This window comes from Tupaia chinensis, unplaced genomic scaffold (genome assembly GCF_000334495.1).
Source record: "Tupaia chinensis unplaced genomic scaffold, TupChi_1.0 Scaffold000549_1, whole genome shotgun sequence".
NCBI lineage: Eukaryota > Metazoa > Chordata > Mammalia > Scandentia > Tupaiidae > Tupaia > Tupaia belangeri.
In genome coordinates this window covers 3949723-3977365 of record NW_006160061.1, presented here as the reverse complement: position 1 = coordinate 3977365, position 27643 = coordinate 3949723, and the positions used below count along the sequence as shown (strand labels likewise).

Here is a 27643-nt window from a genome sequence, read left to right as displayed (position 1 = left end):
AGACGGGAAAGTGAGAAAGCAAGCCACCAGGTCCGGAACTTGAACTGCAGTCAGCCCTCTGGGAGTCCAGCGCCCTTAATCACCATGCCACCTGCTGGACCCCTTAACTACAGTTTCTAAAAGTAGTTATTGTCAAAGCTGGAAGAACAAGTCTTCTCAGATGAGCATGTGAATGAATGGAGGGAGATACACAGAAAAAAATAAAATAAAATAAAAACAACAAAAAAATACAACCATGAAGTCTGATAGGGGAGCAGCTGAGTAAGAAAAAAAAAAAAGAAGAATTTAATAATTTAAAGTTTATTCCAGTTATCACGCAGGTTATTCTGACTTTGTGGGAGCATCATTTGACATACTTCTGATTCCATTCCCGAGATATTCTGCTGTACTTATCTCTGTCAGTTTTGTAGATCTATGCAGTCGTCAGCACTACGGGGTCATCTGGGTTCGGATAACATAGCAGTGAACAATTGGATAATAGAACTTCAGAAATATTAAGACAAACGTTGCTACTACTGTTACTATTTGGATGATAAATTCTTCTTGTAAATACAACCTTTGGTGGTTTGAAAGGATAGTCTGTAGGAAAATGAATTGTCAAAAGAATACACTGCCTTGGGAACCAGCAGTTAGCGTAATGGCTATGTCACTGGACTCCCACGTAGTCGACCGCGGTTCGTGTCCCGGACCCAGTGGCTTAAAACTCACACCGGGCGCGTGTGCGTGCATGCCCGAGATCCCAAGAGGAGAATGGAGGAGAAGGGATTGCGGCATGACCATCCCCCCTGGGGGGTGATTTCTTGCATTCTGTCTCTATGTCTCTCTCTGTCTGTCTGGCGAGCGCACGCGCCCTACAGTGAAAATCTCTCCAAAAAAAAAAAAAAAGAATACACTGCCTTGATATGGCGTATCATTAGGTCCCATGAGTAAAATTTCCCAATGAAACATATCATCCCCAACTGGACCTGCAGAACGCTGTCCAGGAGGGTGATGGGTCAGACCACTAAGTTCCTTATTAATCCGTTTGAGGGCCGTAGTCTGTGCTTTTTATCTGGCTACTCACTATCTTGGTGTGTGCTCAAACGTCCTGCCAAAACTCTTGATTATCCCAGTGGCAGGGAAAGATAGTCTCCTGTCTCATGCTGGTTTTGCCAGACACTGGTGCGGGGGGCCTGGGCCTACCTCAAGCAGTGGCCTCCACCTCCTTCTTGCACTGCAGCGAGTAATTAGAGGTGCCTTCTCAGCCCTGCTGGGCTCACAGGGACGACTCCGTCACAAAATCCATACTGGTTGTTAGGTCTATTTCTATGTATTTATTATTTTTAAATATTTCTGTAAATAAAATAATTTCTCACTGTTTCAAAATGATTATTTTATTATGCAAAAAGTTATGTTTAAGTCTTATGAAATTTATAAATAAGGCAATGGACTTAATGTTTTATTAAGAGCCATTGTTTTTACTTGCTTCTCTTGGCTTTCTAAGTGCACCATTTTATCATCTACAGGTAATGATAAGGTTATCTTCTTTTTTCTAATTTGCTTTATACTACTTAATTTCTTTTTCTCTTTTTAAATTATATTGACTAGTATTTTCAGAATAATGTTAGATGAAAATGGTGACAGTGAACATCTTTGGCTTCTTCCTCAGTTAGATGGGACTTTACCTAATATTTTGCCATTTAATCTGATATTAGATTAAGGCTTGTAAATTTTCAAGAGAACAACCAAAACAATCACCATGCTCATATTTTACTAAACTTTAAAAAAAATAATAAAAGCCCAATTACATTTTCGAGAGGATTTTGCTATAGGGCATGTCCACTCTAAAGAAAGACAAAGAGAGACAGAGAGGCAAAAAGCAAGAAATCATCCCCCAGAGGGGATGGCTATACCACAATCCCTTACCCTCCATTCTCCTCTTGGGATCTTGGACATGCACACACACGTGCCCAGCACGAGTTTAAGCCACTGGGTCCAGGACTTGAACCCCGGTCGACTACATGGGAGTCCAGCGACATAGCCATTATGCTAACTGCTTGTCCCCAAATTAAATTTTTTTTTAGGACCTGGTGTATATCATGCATTTCTCATTATTATAGTACTAAGGTAAAATATTTTACTAGACTTACTAATATTTCATTACTCTTGAATTACTGGTATTAATCCTTTTTCCATGTATCATTCTTCTAATGTGTATTCTAATTACTGACATTGTACTTAGAATTCTTTGCCCAGATATTCACAAGTGAGATTTGTCTGTAGATCTGCCTTACTGTGTTATTTCAGATTTTTATGTCAGTGTTTCATTAGATTCATCAAGACAATCTGTGTGCTCTCCTTTCCTCTCTGTAAACTAGAATATTTTGAACAGCATAAAATTATTCTTTCTTAGAAGTTTAGTATCATTGGGACCAGCAGATGGTGGACTCTGTGGCTTAAACTTAAACCAGACGCATGTGCGTGTGTGCCCAAGATCCCAAGAGGAGAACAGAGAAGAAGGGATTGCATGCGCATGGCCATTTCCCCCAGGGGGTGATTTTTCACTTGTCTCTCTGTCTCTGTCTTTCTGGCAAGTGCATGAGCCCTAAAGCAAAAACCTCTCAAAAAAAAAAAGAAGAAGAAGAAGAAGAAGAAGAAGAAGTTTGATATCACTTGGGAGACTTCTTACACTTCTTGTGAGAATTAATTTTATGGACCTGAATTTTTATCTTTGACACTAAGTGATGAACTTGCTAATTATTTCTCTTCTCTATTAACATTTGACTCAGCTCTGGTTATTTATTAATCATTACTTTTTAAGACAAGATCTTGACATGAATGAAGATTCCTATTTTAGCCTCTCAGCAGGGACTACAGACCCACATCATCATGCCCTTGTTTTTATGCGGGGTCTCACCATATTGGACAGACTGGTCTCCAATTCACTATCCTGCTGCCTTAGCCTCTGTAGTTACTGGGCTTAACTAGGACTCGAATCTCGGCCTTCCATGTGGTGCTGGCCTGTGAGCACAGTGCCTTAGCAGGGAGCCACTGTGGTTGGGCCAAGAACATAATGTTTAGACAACTGAAATGTGTCATGAAATTCAGCTCAGCAGACCTACTTTCTGCTATTTCTGAGTAGACTTACATCACTTCACAGTTGATGGAATTGTTTCAAACTTTGTCATTAACAGAGCTGTCATTTTCAAGTTAATTCTACTGTCATGGGATTGGTCATATGAAACTATTTTGGTGAAAATGACAAAACTGTACATATCTCTTGGGGCTTATAAGGATTAAATGTGTATATCAAAATAACTACTTTTCAGTTCTATTGACTAAATAGAGACAGGGTAGGAGAATAGAAGAAAGTGAGTGAACCCACTCTCTCAAGTTCTTTCTATAACATTAATCTATTCATGAGGGTGAACTCTCACGACCTAAACACTTTCCATTAGGCTCCACTTCCCAGAATTGTTGCATTGGGGATTAAGTTTCCAACAAATAATTGAGGGATGACACATTCTGAACATTGCGGGCCTGAAGTTTCTACCATATGGCAGCCCTCTTTAAGAAAAAGAGCTTGAGGTCAGCAAGTAATGTTGTAGGTAAGGTACTAGACTCTCACATGGCTGACTGCAATTTGAGTCCTAGACCCAGTGGCTTGAAACTCAGGCCAAGTGCTTGTAGAAACATGCCCAAAACTCCTGGGGGGAAATGGAGGAGAAGGGACTGTGGCATTTCCCTGAAGGATGATTTCTCACATTCTCTCTTTCCATCTCTCTGGCATGCATATGTGCCCTATAGCAAAAGAAAAGAAAAAGAAAAACCTCCTAGAAAGAAAGAAAGAGAAGGAAAGAAAGAAGAAAGAAAGAAAAATTTTAAAAAAGGAAGGAAGGGAGAAAGAGAAAGAAAGATAAAAAGAAAGAGGAAGAAAGAAAGAAAGAAGAAAGAAAGAAAGAAAAGAAAAAGAAGGGAAGGAAGGAAGGAAAGGATTAAAGAAAGAGAAAGGAAAGAGAAAGAGAAAGAGAAAGAGAAAGAGAAAGAGAAAGAGAAAGAGAAAGAGAAAGAGAAAAAGAGAGGAAAAGAGTAAGAGGAAGGGAAAAAGGAGAGGATCTAGTCCTGCTGTGGTGGCACATGCTCTAAGATGTAGTACTCCTCCATGAAGACTGAGTTCAAACTTGGTCCAACCTAAAGACCGGGTGCAGTGATGTATGCTGTAATCCCAGTATTATGGAAGCTAAGATAAGAGAAGTATAACAGTGTCACAAGTTTAAACAACGATTTTGAATAACCCTGTTATTTAAAAAACAAACAAACAAACATACAAAAACAACCTGGCTCAGCCAAGTGGTAAAGCAGTAATGCTGGGAGCCATATAGAAGATCAGGTTTTGGTATCTGGGTCAACCTGTACAGGTTGGACACACACATACTTGTGATCTTGTCTTACTGGGAAGACGGTTGGGGGGGGGGTGTCGAGGGCAATGACAATGTAAAGCCCTGTCGAAAGTGCTTATCTCTTTCTCACGAAAGAAAGAAATATTTAAAAGAAAGAAAGAGTGCAATTTAATTTAAAAATATATTAAGTTAAAGAAAAAAAGAAACACACATTGAAAAAGATTAAGCTGAGATGCCATTAAGCTGAACTAGTATCAGCACCTTGGGTTGTTACGTAAGCAAACCTAATGTAAACCAATATAAACAGTAAAACTAAACTTAAGTTTATCAGTCAGAAACTATTAACTAACCTTCAAGTAGGAACTTACTGTTTTAACTAACCAAGTCTATTTTCCTCATCTTGCTTCTGTGAACACAATATAAGATTGTCCTCTTGCACCACGCCCCCTGTTGGAGTACTGAACCTCCTGTAACCTGGTGCTATTTGATCCATGATTTACTGTCTGCTCAAGAAAACTCCAACAACAACAAAAAATATTTCAAGATTTTTACCATAGGGTTCATGCACTTGCCAGAGAGAGACAGAGGAAAAGTAAGAAATCACCTCTCACAGGGGATAGCTACACGGTAATCCCTTCTCTTCCATTCTCCTTCTAGGATTTTAGGCATCAATGCACACATGCCTGGTTTAATTTTCAAGCTGCCCAGTTTGGGACTCAAACCATGGTTGGACAAGTGAGAGTCCAGCACCTTAACCACTGTGCCTATAAACTCCAAAATTTTAGTGTTTATCCTTTAACACACATGGTCATGAAAATACACTGCTAAAGATTGTCAAAGAGCCATAGAACAGACCAGTACATAGGCACATGAGGGACCTCTAGCCCTGCTCTTTTATACTTCACCTTTTATAATTCACCTTTGCTTTATAGCATTACTTTGAACACAAGTTTGATTCTCTTTAAGACAATATCTGAGTGACAGCATAAGTAATATGTACGACTATGCAGAACTTTTGCTCATAATTACCCTCAAAAATCCTAAACATAGTCTAGAGTAGAATTTTTATTTCATATTTTCTCAAATAATTTTTAACTACTAGTCTGGAAGAATTTCCTTGATAGAAATGTTGCATATTCAATTCATTCAAGGTCATTACCTCCTTAGGTTATTTTATTTAGAACTCTCCAGGGTAATATGAATGCAGAACCCATCTGGTGACATATTCACACACCCCCTCATCAAGCTGGTATCTCTCCTGTCCATTCCCACCCTTCCAGAAGCAGGAGTACCTAAACAAATATCTTTAGAGCCCAGTAGCACTTATACTTACCCTGTATACCTGTAGTGAATTTAGTTTCTGTTGACATGTAGGACAGCATATGAGCCATTGAAGAGCAGAGAGATATCTTTCTCATTTCTGTGCAGAAGAGATGACTTCAAATCCTGAGGTAAGCTATTTCCTTCTCTGTAGGAACAACATGAGTGGGTACACGAGGAATGAATAATCATCACCTATTTATTTTCAGGCTGAAAGTACACATAGTCATGTGTCACCTAATAATGGGGCTATGTTCTGAGAGGTGCTGTTAGACAATTTGTCCTTGTGCAAACACTATACAGTGTACTTATGTACTTACACAAACCTAGGTGGAACAAACCTAGTCTATCTGGTACAGCCCACTGCTCCTACAAACCTGTATAGAATGTTACTGTAGTACATGCTGTAGGCAATTGTAATGCAATGGTATGTACGTGTGTATCTGAATATATTCACACATAGAAAAGATACAGTAAAAATTTTTAAAATTGCACACTATTTACTTAGTACTACACTAAATATATTAAAAAGATTTTATTCAATAATAAATTCACCTTAGCTTGCTCTGTCTATGTATTTAATAAACTTTAAGGTTTTTTTTTTTAAGTTTTTTACTCTTCTGTAATAAAACATAGCTTAAAACACATTGTATAGGGACCGACAGAAGGTGTGGTGGTTAAGGTGCTGGACTCCCACATGGTCTACCGTGGTTCAAGTCCCAGACCTGGCAGCTTGCTTTCTCACTTTCCCTCTGTCTCTCTTTCTTTCACTCTGTCACTCTCTGGTCAAATTTGAAGAAAGAAAAGAAGAAAGAAAGAAAGATAAAGAAAGAAAGAAAGAAAAAGAAAGAAAGAAAGAAGAAAGAAAGTTAAATACAAATAACTAAAAAATTGTGTGGATATACCAAAATATTTTCATTTTTTAAATTTTATTCTATAAACTTTTTTCTTTAAAAAAAAAGAAAAAGACTGTCAGAGGATGTGTGCACTTACTGGAGAGAGAAAGAGGAAAAAAAAAAAGAAAGAAAGTACCTCTCATCATGAGGCATGGTCATACCACCATCTCTTTCTTCATTTCTCCCCTATTGAGATCTTGAATATGTTTCTCAAGTCACCAGATCTGGGACTCTGTACCCTGCAATAGGCCACATGGGATCCAGTTGCCTTAATGACCATGCCATGTGTTGGGCCTAATCTTTTTCTATTTTTAGCCTTTACATTTTATTTTTCTTTTTAAACATTTTTGTTAAAAACTAAGATATAAAGTCCAGCAGGTGGCATAATCGTTAAGGCACTGGACTCCTACATGGCTAATCACAGATTAAATCTCAGACCTGGTGACTTGAAAAAAATCACACCAGGCAGATGTGTGTGAATGCCTAAAATCCCTGGATGGCAGAGTTGCCATCCCTCCTGGGGGGTGTTTATCACATTTTTTTTTTTTTTACTGTCTCTCTGTCTCTCTCTCTGGCTAACACATATGCTTTACGTAGAAACTTTAAAACTAAAGGTAAAATAAAATAAGATGCCTATAAACTCCAAAATTTTAGTGTTTATCCTTTAACACACATGGTCATGAAAATACACTGCTAAAGATTGTCAAAGAGCCATAGAACAGACCAGTACATAGGCACATGAGGGACCTCTAGCCCTGCTCTTTTATACTTCACCTTTTATAATTCACCTTTGCTTTATAGCATTACTTTGAACACAAGTTTGATTCTCTTTAAGACAATATCTGAGTGACAGCATAAGTAATATGTACGACTATGCAGAACTTTTGCTCATAATTACCCTCAAAAATCCTAAACATAGTCTAGAGTAGAATTTTTATTTCATATTTTCTCAAATAATTTTTAACTACTAGTCTGGAAGAATTTCCTTGATAGAAATGTTGCATATTCAATTCATTCAAGGTCATTACCTCCTTAGGTTATTTTATTTAGAACTCTCCAGGGTAATATGAATGCAGAACCCATCTGGTGACATATTCACACACCCCCTCATCAAGCTGGTATCTCTCCTGTCCATTCCCACCCTTCCAGAAGCAGGAGTACCTAAACAAATATCTTTAGAGCCCAGTAGCACTTATACTTACCCTGTATACCTGTAGTGAATTTAGTTTCTGTTGACATGTAGGACAGCATATGAGCCATTGAAGAGCAGAGAGATATCTTTCTCATTTCTGTGCAGAAGAGATGACTTCAAATCCTGAGGTAAGCTATTTCCTTCTCTGTAGGAACAACATGAGTGGGTACACGAGGAATGAATAATCATCACCTATTTATTTTCAGGCTGAAAGTACACATAGTCATGTGTCACCTAATAATGGGGCTATGTTCTGAGAGGTGCTGTTAGACAATTTGTCCTTGTGCAAACACTATACAGTGTACTTATGTACTTACACAAACCTAGGTGGAACAAACCTAGTCTATCTGGTACAGCCCACTGCTCCTACAAACCTGTATAGAATGTTACTGTAGTACATGCTGTAGGCAATTGTAATGCAATGGTATGTACGTGTGTATCTGAATATATTCACACATAGAAAAGATACAGTAAAAATTTTTAAAATTGCACACTATTTACTTAGTACTACACTAAATATATTAAAAAGATTTTATTCAATAATAAATTCACCTTAGCTTGCTGTGTCTATGTATTTAATAAACTTTAAGGTTTTTTTTTTTAAGTTTTTTACTCTTCTGTAATAAAACATAGCTTAAAACACATTGTATAGGGACCGACAGAAGGTGTGGTGGTTAAGGTGCTGGACTCCCACATGGTCTACCGTGGTTCAAGTCCCAGACCTGGCAGCTTGCTTTCTCACTTTCCCTCTGTCTCTCTTTCTTTCACTCTGTCACTCTCTGGTCAAATTTGAAGAAAGAAAAGAAGAAAGAAAGAAAGATAAAGAAAGAAAGAAAGAAAAAGAAAGAAAGAAAGAAGAAAGAAAGTTAAATACAAATAACTAAAAAATTGTGTGGATATACCAAAATATTTTCATTTTTTAAATTTTATTCTATAAACTTTTTTCTTTAAAAAAAAAGAAAAAGACTGTCAGAGGATGTGTGCACTTACTGGAGAGAGAAAGAGGAAAAAAAAAAAGAAAGAAAGTACCTCTCATCATGAGGCATGGTCATACCACCATCTCTTTCTTCATTTCTCCCCTATTGAGATCTTGAATATGTTTCTCAAGTCACCAGATCTGGGACTCTGTACCCTGCAATAGGCCACATGGGATCCAGTTGCCTTAATGACCATGCCATGTGTTGGGCCTAATCTTTTTCTATTTTTAGCCTTTACATTTTATTTTTCTTTTTAAACATTTTTGTTAAAAACTAAGATATAAAGTCCAGCAGGTGGCATAATCGTTAAGGCACTGGACTCCTACATGGCTAATCACAGATTAAATCTCAGACCTGGTGACTTGAAAAAAATCACACCAGGCAGATGTGTGTGAATGCCTAAAATCCCTGGATGGCAGAGTTGCCATCCCTCCTGGGGGGTGTTTATCACATTTTTTTTTTTTTTACTGTCTCTCTGTCTCTCTCTCTGGCTAACACATATGCTTTACGTAGAAACTTTAAAACTAAAGGTAAAATAAAATAAGAAACTAAGATTCAAACATATCACTTTAGGTCTACACAGGGCAGGATGATCAGTATTCTGTTTTTCACCTCCACATCTTGAGCCACTGAAAGAACCATGATAAGAAAACAAAATGAGATTAAATCAAGCACAAGAGAAATGATCAAGTGACATGGTAAGCATATGCATGAAGCGACTGCCTTCTTAACACAGCTTACTATTTTCAGTCAGCTGATTTCATAAGTAGGAGTACATTCTAAAATTATTACAAGTGTTGTATAGTGGCACCAGCAGGTAGTGTTGTAGTTAAGGTGCTGGACTCCCACGTGGCCGACCGCAGTTCGAGTCTCAGACCTGGCAGCTTGAAAATTACTGAGTATGTGTGTGTGCATGCCTTAAACCCAGGAGGAGACTGGAGAAGAAGGAAAGAAGGGATTGCAATGTGACCATCTCCTCTGGGGGTGATTTCTCATTTTCTCTCTCACTGTCTCTTTCCAGTGCTATACTTTTATGCAACTTATAGTGAAGTAGGTGTGTTTACACCAAAAACATGCAAGTAATACATTGTGCTATGACTTTAGGACAGCTATGATTTCATTAGACAATAGGATTTTTTCAGCTCCATTGTAATTTTTTTATTTTAAATTTATTTTACATTCAATCACTGAACATCATTACAACATACAAAATGTGATTTCCCATCCAAAATATACTGTATAGTAGCTTGATCATACATGTTATTGTCAACAAATAATTTTGCATTTCTTGTTTCAGAGATATATAACTTTCCCCCCCTATTTCTTACCCTCAGCCATTTCCCACCCTCCTCCCACCCCATCTCTGGTATCTGCAGTTGCTTTCCATTCCTTTTTTCTTTCTTACATTTTATTGATTCACAAAATATCTTAATTAAACTAACTGCTTTCAGTAGCAAGTTCAGCTGGTATATAGATATCTGTAAACACAAGTCTGACTTTAGGCATGAAGTAGAACGGATATACTATAAAGTAGCACCTGGCTGAGGCTATATATAGCTTACTGTGGTCATTAAATAGGTATTTTTTAATATATTCTTAATTTCAAGAAAGGTAGTTTTAGCTTTAATAAGTCAAATCAAAAAATGTTAAGAGTACTTTGCTTTAGACTTAAAGCCAAGAAACAGGTTAGGATTCTGTTTAAACAATATGTACATGAACCTATTGGCAGCTCAAGAGAAGACAAAAATCCCCAAATCTGGAAAACAAAGCATAGAGGAAAATCTGTATGTTTTAGTCAGAAGTCATAAAAGTATATTTCTCCAGTTTGGTCTCATGTACTTTATCTTCTGTTGTGGTCTGATCTTTCTGTTTAAGTTCTGAAGGATAATTTTCAATTCAGGATTTGTCTTTATCATTAAGTTGGCCATTTTTTAGTCATTTATGAAATCTTATTTCTGTGTGTCTGTATGTAGTTTTCCTGATATAGTAAATTCCCTTCAGAATTTCTTGGAGAGCTAGTTTGGTGTCAGAAATTCCTTCAGGTTTTGTTTATCTGAGAATGTTCTTGTCTTTTCTTCCCATATGAAGGATAATCTTGCCAGGTATAGTATTTTTGCTTGAAATAGTTTTTCTCTCAACACTTTGTATATATTGTCCCATTCTTTCCTTGCTTGCATAGTTTCTGATGAAAGGTCAACTGTTAGCCTAATGAGATATCCTTTGTAAGTAACTTGACATTTGCCTCTTGCCAGTCTTAGTATCTTGTCTTTGTCTGTGGTTTTGCTCAATCTGGCTATAATGGGTCTCAAAGAAGACCTTCTTGGGTTGATTCTATTTGGCATCCTTTGTATTTCTTGAATCTGAATCTTTGAAGGTCTCTCTAGGTTTGGAATGTTTTCTTCCAGGATTTTATGAAATAGATTATCAATGCCTTTATTGGTCTCTTCACCATCTAGGATACTGATTATCCAGATGTTTGAACGTTTAATGGTATCAAGTATTTCTTGTATATTATTCTCATATTGGGGGGCTATTTTCTCAGTCTTCATGGTGAATTTTTCTATGCCAGCAATTCTGTCTTCTACATCTGAGATTTGATCTTCTATATGATCTAGCCTGATATTAATACTTTAAAGGGAGATTTTGATTTCCTGTATTACAGCCTTCATTTCTATCAGTTCCATTTATTTCTTTTTTATGATGAATATTTCCTCTTTCAGACCGTGCAAGAACTTCCTCACCTCCTGAAACTTATCAGCTCTTTTCTCCTGCATCTTCTGGAGTTCATTGAATCTCTTCTCTTTCATCTCTGTTAGCTTGGCCACTGTGAATATTCTAAATTATTTATCAGACATTTAATTGAGTTCCATAGTATTGTCTGTGGATAAAGGGGAGTTATTTGCTTTCCTTAGGGGAGAAGTATTTTTGTGGTTTCTCATATTTCTTCTGCCGCTGCAGTGATTTCTGGTCATCTGATGGGTTATGTATTTCTTCCTAATATCTTGAAGTTCAATTTGAGTGTTAAGAGGAGTGCAGGAGGAGGTGATCTGCAAACTCACTGCCATTCTGTTTTTCTCCCTTTGGGCAGCAGATTCAGTGTGAATTAAAGAATATTCTGACCCTAATAGTATTCAAGTGTTTGATTTTGGTTTACTTAGACCTTTCTAGACACTCAGTGGATGGAGAATAAGCAGCAAAGTGGTGAAGGTAAAAGAAAAAGGGAAAGAAAACAGAGAAAGAAGGGGAAAAAAAAGAAAAAAGTACAAAAAAAACTTACAAATAAGCAGCAAAGTGGTGAAGGTAAAAGAAAAAAGGAAAGAAAACAGAGAAAGAAGGGAAAAAAAAAAGAAAAAAGTACAAAAAAAACTTACAAAAATTTTTATTTATTCAAGAAAAAAATTAAAAAACAAAACCACAGGAGGGATAGAGGTGAGAATTACCAAGAGAAAGGAGGATCTGAAAGCCAAGAAAAAGCTTTACTTTAAAAATTTTTTAATAATTATTTTTATTTTATTCATTCATTCATTTATTTTAATTTGACCAAAGAGAAGAGAGAGAGAGAGAGAGAGAGAGAAAGCAAGTCACCAGGTCCAGGACTTGAACCATGGTCAGCCACATGGAAGTATCTAGCACCTTAAGTGACACGCCACCTGCTCATCCCAACCTTGTTTTGTTAAAAAAATGGAAAGACAGAGAGAGGCCGGGGGCGGGGGGTGGGGGCTACCCACTCATGAATGTGCTTTGGACAGTGAAATCTCAGCAGAAATTCTTCATTAGTTTAGTCCCTGAAAACATTAGCTCCAGCTCCAATGGAGTCTTTGACTCTCTTAGATGGGAGGGGGAAAAAGGTAAGAATTACCAAGAGAAAGAAGGGTCTGAAAGCCAAGATAATACTTTACCTTAAAAATTAAAAAAAAAAAAAAAAGAAAGAAAGGACAGAGAGAGACAGAAGGATATTGAGAGTGGGTCCCTATCCACTTGTGAATGGGCTTTGGAGGGTGAAGTCTCAGCATAAATTCTTTATTAGTTTCAGCTCCATTATGGCATTATGGGACCATCAAAATATACATAGTCTTATGTTAACCAAAACATTATTGTGTGGCACATAATTTTTACATTTGTGTGTGTGTATGTGTGTGTGTATGTGTGTGTGTGTGTGTGTGTGTAGAAAAAGAGGGTTTTACTCTATCAACAAGAATAGTAAGGCAATTTCCACCCATTACAGGTGAACATTTCTTGTTTATAAAAGTTCTGTGTTGATTCCTGGAGATCTGTATCTTTTGTTTTCTATAGAACTTTCATTGTAAAGTTCAAGAAATTAAACTTGTTCTTTGCTTTTAAGTGTTCACTGATTTTTCTTCATCATAAGAAATTATTTATTAAGGATTTCATAGAGTCTGAATTAGTATTATACCAAACTGTACTTCTTGCTAGGTAGAAAAACAATAATAACTAATGGGAATTTAAGAACAGATTTCAATGGAGCTATAGCAAGACAATATAAAAGAATTGAACGAGATAGACACAGAAAAAAGAGCAGAGTTTAGATTGAACTATATCTCTACTAGTGTGTCACTTTGGACAAGCCACTTAACCTCAATGAAAGTAAAATATACTCTATGTACAGTCAAGTGCTACATAATGATGTTTTGGCCAATGTCAGACTACATATAAATCAGTGATCCCATAGATTATAATGGAGCAGAAAAAAGTCTTATTACCTAGCGACATCATAGTTGCCCTAAGGTCATAGCGCAATTTGTTACTTACTCTTTGTGATGATGTTGGTGTAAACAAGAGGGAAGAAGTGTTGGAAGGAAAGAGACAGCATGTAAAGCTCCTGATCACACAGTAAATTCTCAGTAACAGTGCTCTATATTGTAATCTACTGCCCCTGTGCTTAGAGTCTGTGGGACAATGGAATTCCTTCTTATATTAATTAATGTTTGGATTACACTTGCTGGATGAGCTCATCAGTCCTCCCTCAATAGCTCTCTCAGTTATTGTGGAAATCCCCTGGACAATAGTGTTGAGTCTGAGCTAAAAAACACATCCCCACATGTTCTTCCACCTCATTCACATATTTACTCTAATTTCCACTGCCAATGGTTTCATGAGAACACTACATTATCTTCTCAGGCCCAGCCTCCAATAATATCTAATCTGAGCCCTCTGGATACCAAAGATGCAATGTGGAATGGAGCAATGGAGGGGGGAAAAGACTAGTAGTCAGGACTCTGTGTTAAAAAAAAGGAACCCAATAAAAGCTTACTCTTACAAAAAAAAAGAATTTACTAGCTCACATATTATAAGTGACTAAGGTATTTGACTTTAGAAACAACTATGTCTGAAGATCAAAGAGTGCTAGCAGCGCTTTGATTCTTCCCATCCTTGCCCCTGCTTCCCTTTCTATAGACTTCATTCTCAGGTAAGTTTTCCTCATAATGTGGTCCCCATAGTTTCAGGATTAAATCATCTAGGTCCTATGTGTTAAAAAGGAGAATTTTCTTCTATCGTTTGTCCCCCAAATGACTTGTAAATGCATCCCATTGGCTTGGGTTTGTTTGTTTTGTCTATGAAATAATTAATATGAACAAGAAGAGACCCAGGATTGGGTCACGTGCTGCCCTGGATGTACAGGATGGAGTCCGTAGAGTATGTAAGGGGAGAGAGAGTTCCTTGAAGTGCCCTTTTCAGAAAGGCAAATTGAGGCTGGACAGAAAAATATCATGGATGCTCATTTCAGGTGGTTCACCTAATGTTATGTTGGACGTTGTCTCCAGGTCTTGAACTCTAGTGCTTATGCCAACCTGTCTGGTAATCTTTTGCTGTGGAAACTTATTCAGTCTATGGCCCTAAATCCTCTTTCTATACAAGCCCATTTCTACTTCCTAAGCAGCAGAGGCAGAGATATTATTCTCACCAATGCCCCAATATTGTTATTGTCTCTCTGTTTCTTAGTCTGCCTCACATAGTCAAGGCCAAAACTCCTTTGAGCCAAAAAGTGTAAATCCCCTGAGTTTATCAACCAATAATCACAGATATAAAAGAGTGTCAATTACCTACTAGTTCTGCAAATATCAATTCTGTTAAGGCTGATTTAGGCTCTATTTCCCATTATCCAATTAATTAATTAATTTAATTATATTTATTTATTAGGTGTTTGCCATAGGAAGCTTGCACTCACAGAAGAGAGAGAGAGGGAAAGTCAGAAATCACAGGGGGGATGGTCATGCTGCAATCTTTTCTCCTCCTGTCTCCTCTCGGGACTTTGGGCACGCACACACAAGAATCCAGCATGAATTTCAAGCCACCAGGTAAAAGGCTCGGGCCACTGTCAGCCATGTGGAAGTCTAGTAACTTAATCACCATACCACCTATTGGCCATTCATCTTCTTTTCCTTCTTCTTCTTCTTCTTTTCTCCTCCTCCTCCTCCTCCTCCTCTTCCTCCTTCTTCTTCCCATTATTTTAGATGGCTGATTTTTTTCAACCACATATTCTCTTCTATTGTGTATTTAGATAGGCATGGGAGTTTGCTCAAGATCTTCACTCTATCTAGGTATTCTGAGGGAGTAAGAACAATTGCTTCTAGAGACATGGATAGTGTAACATCAATAATATAGAGACAATAGCCATCATTATGAATATGGCTGTCTTGTGCAAGAGGAATGCAACACCATAAAAGTAGCTTAAAACACCTAGTACTCACTTTATCTTCTGTGTCCCAAGCTTCCCTTACACTGGGGAAACAGAAAGAAAGTAACCTGCCAAGCGCTTATTCAACCTTCGGAAATAGAAAGGAAGTAATATCAGCTACATTTACCTTATATCTGACTGTTAAAATACAGTATGAGTGATTAGAGTGTATAAGTACAAGGGAGACCTAGCAATAAAATTCTCTTCCCTCTGCATTCCCAGAGATAACATTCCAGAGATAAAGAGGAAAATTGAGCTCAGTCAACGGAATATTTAACAAGGGCTACGTTTTATTTCCCAAAGGCTAAATTCCATTTACTTAGAAAAAGACTTAATCCACAGTATCATTACTTTCATAGCAATGTTCTCTTCTCTGACTGTGGTACATGAATCAGAAACATCAAACTGAAATTCTAACAGAGTGTGACTAGTGATGGCAACAGAATTTGATATAACCTCATATTCAATAGGCTCCATTTACTTTATACCTTATACAGGAACCTTTCGTCAAGTGGTAGAAGCTTTGGAATGTCCTTCTCAATGGGGCTATTTTTCAGAAGCAGAGAATGGTCCCAACTAAATTTCTTAGATATGTCTGATTTTATGATAATTACAAAGGCACAGTCAAGTTTATTTACACATTTAAAAATTTCCAGAATACAAATAATGAAAATATTAATGGCCTTTTCCATCTTAGACATCTCAGTATGCAGGCATTGAATACTGATCATGTTAGAAGATACGGATCAAATTAAATTTCGTTCTTAAGCTTGGGGGAAGAAATACAGTTTATAGAATGAATATGTTTTGGAGTTGCTTGCTTGGTTAGAGAACTTCAAAACCATTTAAATATTTATGTTTAATAAATAATTCAAGTGGCAATTTATACTCAACCAGAAGTTAATTACTAATGTACTGAAATTTATCAATACAGCATACTGAAAATATTTTACTTTCAATGGCATGCAATTCCAAAACTGTAAATATGTGGTTAAGAAAATGCTTGTCTGTATTGTAATGCATAACAGGAAAAACTAAATTCTTGGTCATGCCTTCTTAGTGTTTTAAGGAGAAAATCTCAGAATCTTTCATAATTGGCCCCTTGTTTTTGATATAATGTCTTATTCATATTAACTTAGAGTTCTCAATCTTTTGAATGCTTTTATAAACTAATGTAATAGAAGGAATATGTGAGCAGTATGCTGCTTTCTTTTAATTATATGCATGTGTATATATTCTATGAAAAAAATCTTTAAACATTAATTAAGATATTTCTCTGAGAGATGATTGATTAGCACTTTTGCAGAAATCTGTTTAGGCACTGCAGCTAGAGTCATAATCAAGTTTTTAGTCAGTTGACCCAGTGCCCAGAAGTTTTAGTCCCTTGGTGAAATGCCCAAGTTAAATGACCATTTGATTGAAATACATGGCTGAAAGCATGAGGGATCTGGCAAAGCAACACCATCGACAGCATGACGCTCTCATATACATAAAAGAGGCAGAATAAAAAGATACATGTGATTGGCTTTCCATTCAAAACAGAAATTCAGTCTCAATTGGAAGGACAGCCAGTGCTTTCCCAAAGATAAAAAAGAGCCATCATCTCACTCCTCTAAATGGAGTCATTGTTTAATATGCACAGATGCAACACTACCACACACACAAACTCACACGCCAGCAGAGGAAATGATTAAATTCTGGTTTGAGGAAAGAACTATACACGGACTTTCATTTTTATTTTATTTTTATCTTGGCTAATTTACACATTGTAAATAGCCAGTGAGTCTTCTGTGTCTTTCACAAACCCCCTTGTTAAATTGCCCAGAATTCTGACATAACTCAAAGGCCTAGATAGCATTCATGTATGCTTTTATTATATTTTCTAGATATCTGAATGGCTGATCATCAGGCATCAATCATATCACCATGTGGTCAACCTAATGTGATAATTATCCCAAAATAGAAAGTCCTCGGTAAGTTCATTAGTAACCAGTCTACAAATAGCCCAGAATTTTAGCTACAGACTCATCTCCAAAATGGAGGCAGTGTTTGTTGGATTCTGAAATTGTTGGTATTTGAAAGAACTTAAGATGAAATTATTAACTCACTCTGGTTTTTAGCTAATTTAGTTTTGGGAGGTGATATTTGTTTTCTATTGAAATTCATTGATTTCTGTGTGATTTTTGTCAGTTCTTTCCAACTACTTTCTTCTGATTTCCTTTGTTGTTGTCTATTAGAGTACTAAATTTACTCAGTTGAACACTTAGAGTACTTTTACATTTTTTGTATTTAATTAAAATAAAATCCAAAGCAGTGAGCCTTCTAATAAGTTAGATTTTAGCTGTCTCCACAGATTGTGATAAATGTTATTAGCTTCACTTTCTTAAGAAATAATTTCTAGTATCTGTATTGTTTTTCCTTTGATCTGAGAACTATCAGATTAGTGGTTTTAAAATTGTTGCTAGTAAAATTATTTTTGTTCATTTTAAATTTTTAAATAATTATTTTTATTAAAGTATAATATACAGATAAAGAGAAAAAAATAATAAGGACCCAACTTATTGGTCTATAGCAAAATAAACACACTGATGTAATCGTGACCCATGTTAAACCACATTATAACATTTCTCTGTCTCCTCCTAAGAATAGCCACTATTCTGACTTCTAATACCATAAAGCCATTTCATCTGTTTTTCACCTTTATATAGTTTGAATGACACAGTATATATTTTTGTAAATCTGAATTCTTTTTTACCCTAATTGCCAGAGGGTACATGCACTCCCCAAAGAGAGAAAAATAAAGCATTCCCCAGTGGGGTGTGGTCATATTACCATTTCTACTCCTCCATACACACTGTTTTTCAAGCTGACAGAATTGGGATTTAAACCATATGGGATCTGACTCTCTTAACCACTGAACTATGGGTTTGGCCCTGTATCTGGATTCTTTTTTTTTTTTTTTTTTTGGAGAGATTTTCACTGTAGGGCGTGTGCGCTCGCCAGACAGACAGAGAGAGACATAGAGACAGAAAGCGAGAAATCACCCCCCAGGGGGGATGGTCACGCCGCAATCCCTTCCCCTCCATTCTCCTCTCGGGACCTTGGGCATGCACACACACGCGCCCAGTGTGAGTTTTTTAAGCCACTGGGTCCGGGACACGAACCACGGTCAACTACGTGGGAGTCCAGCGACATAGCCATTACGCTAACTGCTGGTTCCCTGTATCTGGATTCTTTTGATTGATATTAGTTGTTGTCTTAAACTGTACTTTATTCATTTTTGTTGCATGAATCAAACAAAACATGTTTCTTCTGATGGTGATAGACAGTTCTGTTTCCTGTTTCAGAACTATTTTTTAAAAATACTGCTATGAATATACATTGTTTACATGTAAGTGTTCATAAATTTCTTTTGGCTTCATACCTAGGAATGAAATGGCTGAGATGACTTTCATAAAAAAAAAAAAAAAAAGAATGCTACATTATTTTCCACTGGGCAATACATGAGCTATCCCATTACTCTTTATTTTCACAATCATGTTTTATTTACAGACTTTGTAATTTTCAGCACTCTAGAGGACATGTAATGTTTCTGTGGTGGGTTTAATTGATGTTTTCCAGAGGACTTAGTGAAGTTGAGTACTTATTCAAGTATCTGTGGTATATTTATCTTTTATAAATATATTTTTTTCCAATTTTATTTCCCTTTTGCCTATTTGGTTGGCTTTTTTTTCTTATTGATTTATAGGATGGTATGTGTGTGTTCATACATGCACAAGTGCAATGAATAAGACACTAATCTCGTGTTTGTTATATGTTTTGCAAACAAATGCTCTGACCCTGTGACTTTTACTTTTACTCTTTTTTTTTTCTTAGGTGTTTACCATGGATGCGTGTGCTTGGGCATACATGCACACGTGACCTGCATGATTTTCAAGCTGTCAGGTCCAGAATTCCAACCACAGTAAGCCATGTGGGAGTCCAGTGCCAAAATCACCACTCCACCTGATTGCCCCTATATTTACTCTCTAATATGTTTTTTTATTTATTTTTTATTTTTTATTATCATCATAAAAATATGGAACGATTCACGAATTTGCGTGCCATCCTTGTGCAGGGGCCACGCTAATCTTCTCTGTATCGTTCCAATTTTAGTATATGTGCTGCCGAAGTGAGCACTCTAATATGGTTTTTTGATAAAGAGAAGATCTTGATTCCAAGTACTCTATATTTTCTTTATGTTTTCTACTTGTATGTACTTTTTAGGAAATCTTCAGCTACTTCAAAGGCATAAAGACATTTTTCTACTTGTATCTTCTAGATGCTTTATTATTTTACCTCTTACATTTTGAACTTGTGAGGTAGAGGTCAATTTTTCCTTTTTCCAGTTGGATATCCAGTAGACAGAACACCACTAATTGGCAAGTTCATTTCCTCAGTGCTGGTAGTGCTACCTCTATCAGAAATGAAACACCCATATATCTACAGGTCTATTTCTCAACTCCATCTGTTTAAGTCATCCCTTTATTTGTCCTTAAACCACTCATACATTAATTTCTATATCTAATATCTTCTTGAGTATGTTCTACACCATCTCGTATAATTAGTTATTCTCGTCATTTTATTTCCTTCTTCATCCCCTCACATTTTCCTTTACATTAGAATGAACTTAATAAATTTTCTTGGTAAATGGTTTGGATTGCAGTGAATCTGAAAATCTGAGTAGAGCAGGCTATACAATACAAACATAGTATATCCTTTCCTTTATTTGGATTTTCACTAATTTCTCTTTATACTTTATTGCTTTCTTAAATAAAAAAATAAAAACTTCGGACATTTATTTTGTAACTACTAAACTAATGTTTGTGTAACCACTAATGCATGTTTATAGAAGTATAATTTACTGTTTGTATATGAAAATATAAATTTTAATATTTAAACTATGCATTTATTAACTTTGTTATACATATGTATTCATTTTCCTATGTGCCTAATCATGTTTTGACAATAATTAATTTTATTTATTCCTTTGTAATAATTTTTTCTTTTGCATTATTGTGCTGCTTAGGCCCTTAAAATAATGTTAAACTGAACAGATAATGGACCATATCTTGCATCATTCTAATCTAGTAGGAAAATTCTTCAATATTTTACCATTTTTATATTTACTGAATATTTATAGAAAATCTTTTTGAAATTAAGAAAATTCCATTCTCCTAGTTCAAAAGAAATTGTTACAACAAATGATTACTGACTTTATCATGTGAATTTAGTACTCTATTGAGCTGATCATATATTTAAAAAAAATCTTTTATTTGTGACCAACAGTTGGCATAATGGCTATGTCCCCTCCTCAAGTTTTAGTGAGCCTCATATAATGAGGTGGTTAAGATTTCTCTTTTTTAATTATCTGAAGCAGTTTATCTTAAATTGATGTTATTTTTTACTTAATATTTGACATGGTTCAGCAATATAACAAATTGAAATCTACAGTTTGCCTTTGAAGAGAGTTTTCACTGAAGATTTACTATCTTCTATAATTTTAGAACTTGTCTATTTTTTCTTGTGTTGGGTTTTGAGAATTGTATTTTTCTAAAAACTTATTGGTTTATTCATTGACTTATACTATTTTCTTATCATCTTTCTTTTTCTTTTCTTCTTTATTTTTCTTTTCTTTTTTTTAAGAGAGTTTTTTGCTGTAGGATGCGTGCGCTCGTCAGAAAGACAGAAAGAGAAAGAGAGACAGAAATCTAGAAATCACCCCTCGTGGGGGATGGCCACGCCACAAACCCTTCTCCTCTCTTCTCTCGGAATCCTGGGCATGCATGCACACACGCCCAGCATGAGTTTAAGCCACCAGGTCCAGGACTCCAACTACGGTCGACTACATGGGAGTCCAGTGACATTGCCGTTATGCTAACTGCTGGTCCCTTATCATCATTTTGATATCTCTTCCATCTACAGTGATGTTACCTTTACTTTCCTCCTATTATTTGTGCCACCATGTAGCTTTTAAATAATAATTATTGCAAGATTTAATCAATTTTATTAGCCTTTCCAAAGAACCCACTTTTCACTTCTCTTACTTTTGCAATGTAATTTTTTTTCCTTTTTGTCTTAGTTAATATTTGTCTATATTGTGAGCAGTTCTTTCTTTGTACTTTTGAAGCTTGATTTTCTCTTCTTGAACCAGAAACTTAACTCACTGATCTACAGTCTTTCTTTCCTTTTTGTTTTGAAGAGAGATTTTTGCTATAGAGTGCTTGCACTTGGTGGAGAGACAGATAGAGACAGAGAGATGGAAAGTGAGAAATCACCACCTACGGAGGATGGCCATGCCACAGTCCCTTTTCTTCCAGTCTCCTCATGTACTCAGCATGAGTTTAAGCCACCAGTTCCAGGACTCAAACTATGGTAGACTATATGGCAGTCCAGAGATGTAACCATTACACCATCTGCTGGTCCTGAATCGTTTTATTTTTCTAAGACATAAATTGAAGTTTACAAATTTGTCTTCAGTGCAAAGATTTAGTTGCATCCTACAAGTTTTGAAATATAGTATTTCTATATTCTTTTTTTGATGAATTATTTTATTTTATTTTATTTATTTTAATTTGACCAGATAGAGACATAGAGAGAGAGAGACAGACAGACAGAGAGAAAGAGAGAAAGTGAGAAAGCAAGCTGCCAAATCCAGGACTTGAACCATGGTTACCCCTGTGGGTGTCCAGCACGCTTAACCATCATGCCACCTCTGTCCCCAGTGTTTCTATTTTCATACAGTATAAATTATTTTCAATTTCCACTGTGATTGCCCATTAGATTCACTTGGTATTTAGAAGTATGATGCCTAATTTTCTAGCATATGGGATTTTCAAGTTACTTTTTTCTCTTTATTTTTAGTTTAATTTTATTGTATTCAGATTTTATTTTTTTCTAAATTCAATAATTTAAAATTTGGTAAGACATGCTTTCCAGACAAACCTGTGGTCAACCAGGTGAGAACCACTGTCCTAAAAAAAGAGCCCTTCAGGGTAACCTGTGGGTCCTTAATGGTCAAACATGAACCCTATTATTTTCTTCTCCTGGCCATGTACTTTAACAGCTTGCTCAAGTTCTCAACTTTCAGCCATGTTCTCAAGAATAAGATGTCAACTATAGTGTAAAACCACCCCCAGATATTAGACTTAACTCTCTGGATTTCTTTTTTTCCTAGATCTTGGCAGATGCTAATTATTATTAATTTTTTTGTACACCTTTTCTAGTTTCAATTTTAGGTTATTTTTCCAAATTTAAGTTTTTTATTACTAAAAGTCTTTTGTCACAACATATAACACTTTTAATGTGTTTTTTTTTCCCTAAAAAATCATTGGTTACATATATAAAAGGACATTATAATTTTAATTTTTGTCCTTCATTAGATATAATTGTCAGTGTTAAAAAAGTAGTGATAGATGTTTTCATAGATTTCAGTTATACTGAATAATAAGCCGTACTTCTTACAGAATTTGTCTATGTACATTAATAAGTTAATCTGAGCGTCATTATCAAACCTAAAATTAAATCATTCAATTTTCATAGAAAAAAATAGTCATTATATTTCTAATTTGACTTTAAAAAGTCTAGATTATAATTGAATCTCAATATAATTTATTTGTTAATCATAACTTAGTACTAAAATAAAACATGTAGATCTTATGAGAATATTAGATTTTTTAAATGGACAAAAATGATTTAAGTAAAATTATTAAGAAAAATTAAACTTCAGTATTTTCCTTGGATGGAACTAATTGATTTTGCTAAAAGGTTTTAATTATATGATTATCAGAGAGTTATGTGCTCAATATTCATGATTCTTTTATTAATAACCTGTGGAAAAATATGGAAGATTTACTGCTAAGTGAAGCAAGCCATACTATGAAAGAGAGACATTGTATGTCCCTGCTTAATTTATAACAAATGTCTGCACTCCATGGCAGAAACTGAAAGAATAAATAATATATAAGCATGGAGAACAAGTGCTGATACTAGATAAAGTGTGGGAAGGGGGTGGAAAACAGGGGAAGGTGAGGGGAAGGAATCAAGGAGAAAAGGAAAGAAGCAAAATCTTCAAGGGACCCGAAAATGGAAAATTATCTGTTGATGATCTTGTGTATGATAATATCTTTAACTGGACAAATATACAGTATATTTATGCTGGGAAAAATTCACTTTGCAAGCTGTAATAGTATACAATGATTTAATGTATAAAAATTTAAATAAATAAATAAATAAATAACCTGTGTGACTATGGTCTATTCCTTTGGTTTCTCTGGGGCCCAGTTGTGTTTTGTCTAAAATAAGTGCTAGCCCACTCTTTTAAATATTTAATTTATGCAAGACATTATTTGTATGTATTTTACATTTACAAGGGATGTTCAAAGGGTTCATGTAGAACTTGTATTATGAAAAAAATTAGTGGATTTCAAATTTCTTGCATCCAAAAAAACTTGTATTTTCATTACATTTCCCATGAATGTTTTTATGTCACCTAGTATTGACTTGAGGAATCTTCATAGCAACCATATGAAGTTAACACTATTATTATTATTATTCAGAAAATAGAAAATAGACTTATATCCCTATTATAAATACAAATTTACTGTATACATTTAAAAGAATATGATTGGAGACCGGCAGTTGGACCTGATGGCTTAAATTCACGCCAGGTGTGTGTGTGTGCATGTCCAAGATCCTGAGAGGAGAATAGAGGAGAAGGGATTGTGGTGTGGCCGTCCCCCGCTGAGGGCTGATTTCTCGCTTTCTATCTCTCTCTGTCTCTGTCTTTCTGGCAAGTGCATGCGCCCTATAGCAAAAACCTCTCCAAAAAAAAGAATATGACTGAAGATTAGAATTGACAGTTTAGGGAACCAGCAGTTAGTGTAATGGCTATGTCGTTGGACTCCCACGTAGTTGACTGCGGTTCACATCCCAGACCCGGTGGCTTAGAACTCACACCAGGTGCGTGTGCGTGTGTGCCCAAGATCCCGAGAGGAGAATGGAGGAGAAGGGATTGCAGCGTGACCACTCCCCCGGGGGGGGGGTGATTTCTTGCTTTCTGTCTCTATGTCTCTCTCTGTCTGTCTGGCGAGTGTAAGCGCCCTGTAGTGAAAATCTCTCAAAAAAAAAAAAAGAATTGACAGTTTAACATAATGAATTCCATGTATCTTAGAAAGTTACGATAAACACCTTCACATATATAACTGTAAAAATTCATATATTGAAAATAACAAACACCTTAGTAAATGATATTTTAAATCATTAGTGTCTTCAAATGTTTGGATGTGCCCACATACATGAATTTAAAACTATTAGTATTGTTTCAGGCTTTTTAGTGAAGAGTGAGCCAGTCTATGTCAAAGAAGTTCTTACATTCTCTTAATCAGACTTATTTCTCTGTAACTAGGGATTTTGAAATAATCTACTGTAGTTTGTCAATTATAATCAGCTACTTTCTGTGTTCTTATGCTTGAGCTTCAAGCAAGTCCAAAAAGGAAACAATTAACTTAAAAAATTTCTCTACTCTAGAAGAATTATTTAGGCAATTTTTAAGATCTAATTTTTGAAAATTATAAAACTATGTTTTAAAAGCATTCATTTGTTCACTAACAATTTTTACAACATACATAATTATAAAATTAAGTATGTGTAATCATTATAAATGGTTAGTATATGTTCATGGTACCAAATTTAAAAAGTAGCCAATGAAAAGTACATATATATCCTATCTCTTTTATTCAGACATTAAGTTTCTCTCCCTAGAGTCTTTCACCAGAAATAAGGGAAGCATTTGAAAATGACTATAGCAAACTAACTTTACAGGAATATTTTTCTTACAAGAATCTTAGGCTATTTTACATATGGTATACTATAGTTTATATAGTTTCTTAACATATGTGTTTCTGTATTCAATAATCATATGTTCAATGTCTAATAGTTCCAAGGTGATGACTAGGTCAATGTTTTCCAATTTGATACATATTAGATTCAATAGGAGCTTTTTTTTTTAAAGTTTTCTATAGGGAGTACATGCTTGCTGGAGAGACAGAGAGAGAGAAGGAGAGAGGAAGAGTGAGAAATCACAGCCCCGCTCGCGGCCAATGGCCACTCTGCAGTCTCTTCTCCTCCATTCTGTTCTTGAGACTGCATGCATGTACACATGCTCAGCATGAATTTCAAGCCATCAAGTTTGGAACTTGAACTTCACAATCAGCCATGTGGGATCCAGCCACCTTAACCTCCTTATAATTGGCTAGCCCTCAACAGAAACTTTTTTTTTCTCTGAGAAGTTTTTACTATAGGACGTGTGTGCTCGCCAGAAAGACAGAGACAGACAGAAAACGAGAAATCACTCCCCCAGGGGAGATGGCCATGCTGCAATCTCTTCTCCATTTTCCTCTCAGGATCTTGGGCTAAAGCCACTGGGTTTGGGACTCAAACCGCAGTCGACTACATGGGAGTCCAGTGACATAGCCATTACTCTAACTGCTGGTCCCTCAACAAAAACTTAAAAAAAAAAAAAAAACTTTATTACCCAACAGAAGCAAGTCAAAATATTGGAAATTGGTTGTCTAGGCATCAGATTATGTTGTTTTTGTTTTTGTTTTTAAACTCTCTAGTGGATTCTAATATGCATCACATCATCAGATTAAACACTGCACCTCACACACTGGGATATACAAAGATAAGTTTGGCACCAACTTTCTTCTCAAGTTGATAATAATCAAATGGGTGAAATACCCATAGTGTATTATAATTGTTTAAAGCAGTCTATCTGAACAGAAAGTCCTGATTTATAGAGTTTGCTGATTTCCATAGTGTAAATACTTTCATCACGGCCAATTCCAAGCTCCAAACATGACTCCCCGAATGCCAAGTTGGACCGAGTTGTGAAACAGTGCACCATTACTCAATATTTTCTGCCACACAGATGTAATACATGAAAATAGTCTCAAGAGCATAGGTAAGGATAAAATGTAGTAAAATAATTAGGAAGTGGTAAGGTTGATTATTTGTCGCCCCTGTTTTCGATTATTTATTTAACTGTAAGCTTATCCAATTTAACTTTTAATAATGGCTATGTTTAACAACCAGCTCAGATAATCCTTGAACATTTAAAAATCATTTCGTATAAGCCTGTACAAGCCAACTCTAGCATATCACTGCCTGTAATACATAACAGTATGCTAACAACAATAGACTGCTAGAAAGAAGCACTAAGGAAGCTTATTATCGCCTTTTCTCATGAAAACCACTTAGAGGAAGTGACAGAGTACAGATTATCCCTTTCTTACCAATGAAGCTATCAGAACTCAGAGAGATCCCAATTTGTCCCCTCCTGAGTAAGCCAAAGATCTGAACCAGAATATTATCATCTGATTCCCAACCATGGTCTTTACCAACATGCCTTTCTTTCTTTTTTTTTTTTTTTTTTTTAATTGACGACTAGAATACATACACAAAGAGCATGAAGCTCACTAATCTGACAGTTTGGTGCTTTTTAAAAAATTTACATTTAATCTTTACAATATACAACATAGTTTCCCCAGCATGAATACAGTGCACATTAGGCAAGTCAAAGATTACCTTATACGTTAACATCAATAGATAACTTTTTCTTTTTTGTGTCTCTGAAATGTTTTTTTTTTCCCTAATACTCTCCCTTTAACCTCCTTGTTACCTACCCCTATGACCACCCCTTCTATACTGTATCTAGTATCTACAATTGGCCTCCCTACTATTATACCTTCCGATCATTCAGTTTCTGCTGTGGAGTGCAGACATTTGGTATATAGTAAGCAGGGACATAGAAAGCCTCCCTTTGATAGTCTGGCTTGCTTCACTTAGCATTAAATTTTCCATATTCATCTACTTATATCAACTGTCAGGGACTCATTGTTTTTTATGACTGAGTAGTATTTCTTTCATTTTTTTTTTTTTGAGAGTTTTTTTTTGTTATAGGGCATGTGCACTCACCAGAAAGACAGAGAGAGACAGAAAGCGAGAAATAACCCCCCGCCCCCAAAGGGGGATGACCACTTCACAATCCCTTCTCCATTATTCTTTTTAGATCTTGGGCATGTACACACATGCATGCAGTGTGAATTTAAGCCACCGGGTCGGGGACTCAAACAACAGTTGAC

General features: G+C 35.9%; 1 non-coding gene and 1 pseudogene across 1 annotated transcript; both read right to left on the bottom strand.

Annotated features, from left to right (window-relative positions):
* Positions 1-343: 343 nt before the first annotated feature.
* LOC102491916 (ubiquitin-conjugating enzyme E2 D3-like) lies at positions 344-4872 on the bottom strand (annotated as a pseudogene).
* Positions 4873-19533: 14661 nt separating this feature from the next.
* Positions 19534-19640, bottom strand: LOC114009526 (U6 spliceosomal RNA). The gene has a single exon (XR_003550927.1). It is a non-coding gene; the product is annotated as a U6 spliceosomal RNA (small nuclear RNA).
* Between the last annotated feature and the right edge of the window lie 8003 nt (positions 19641-27643).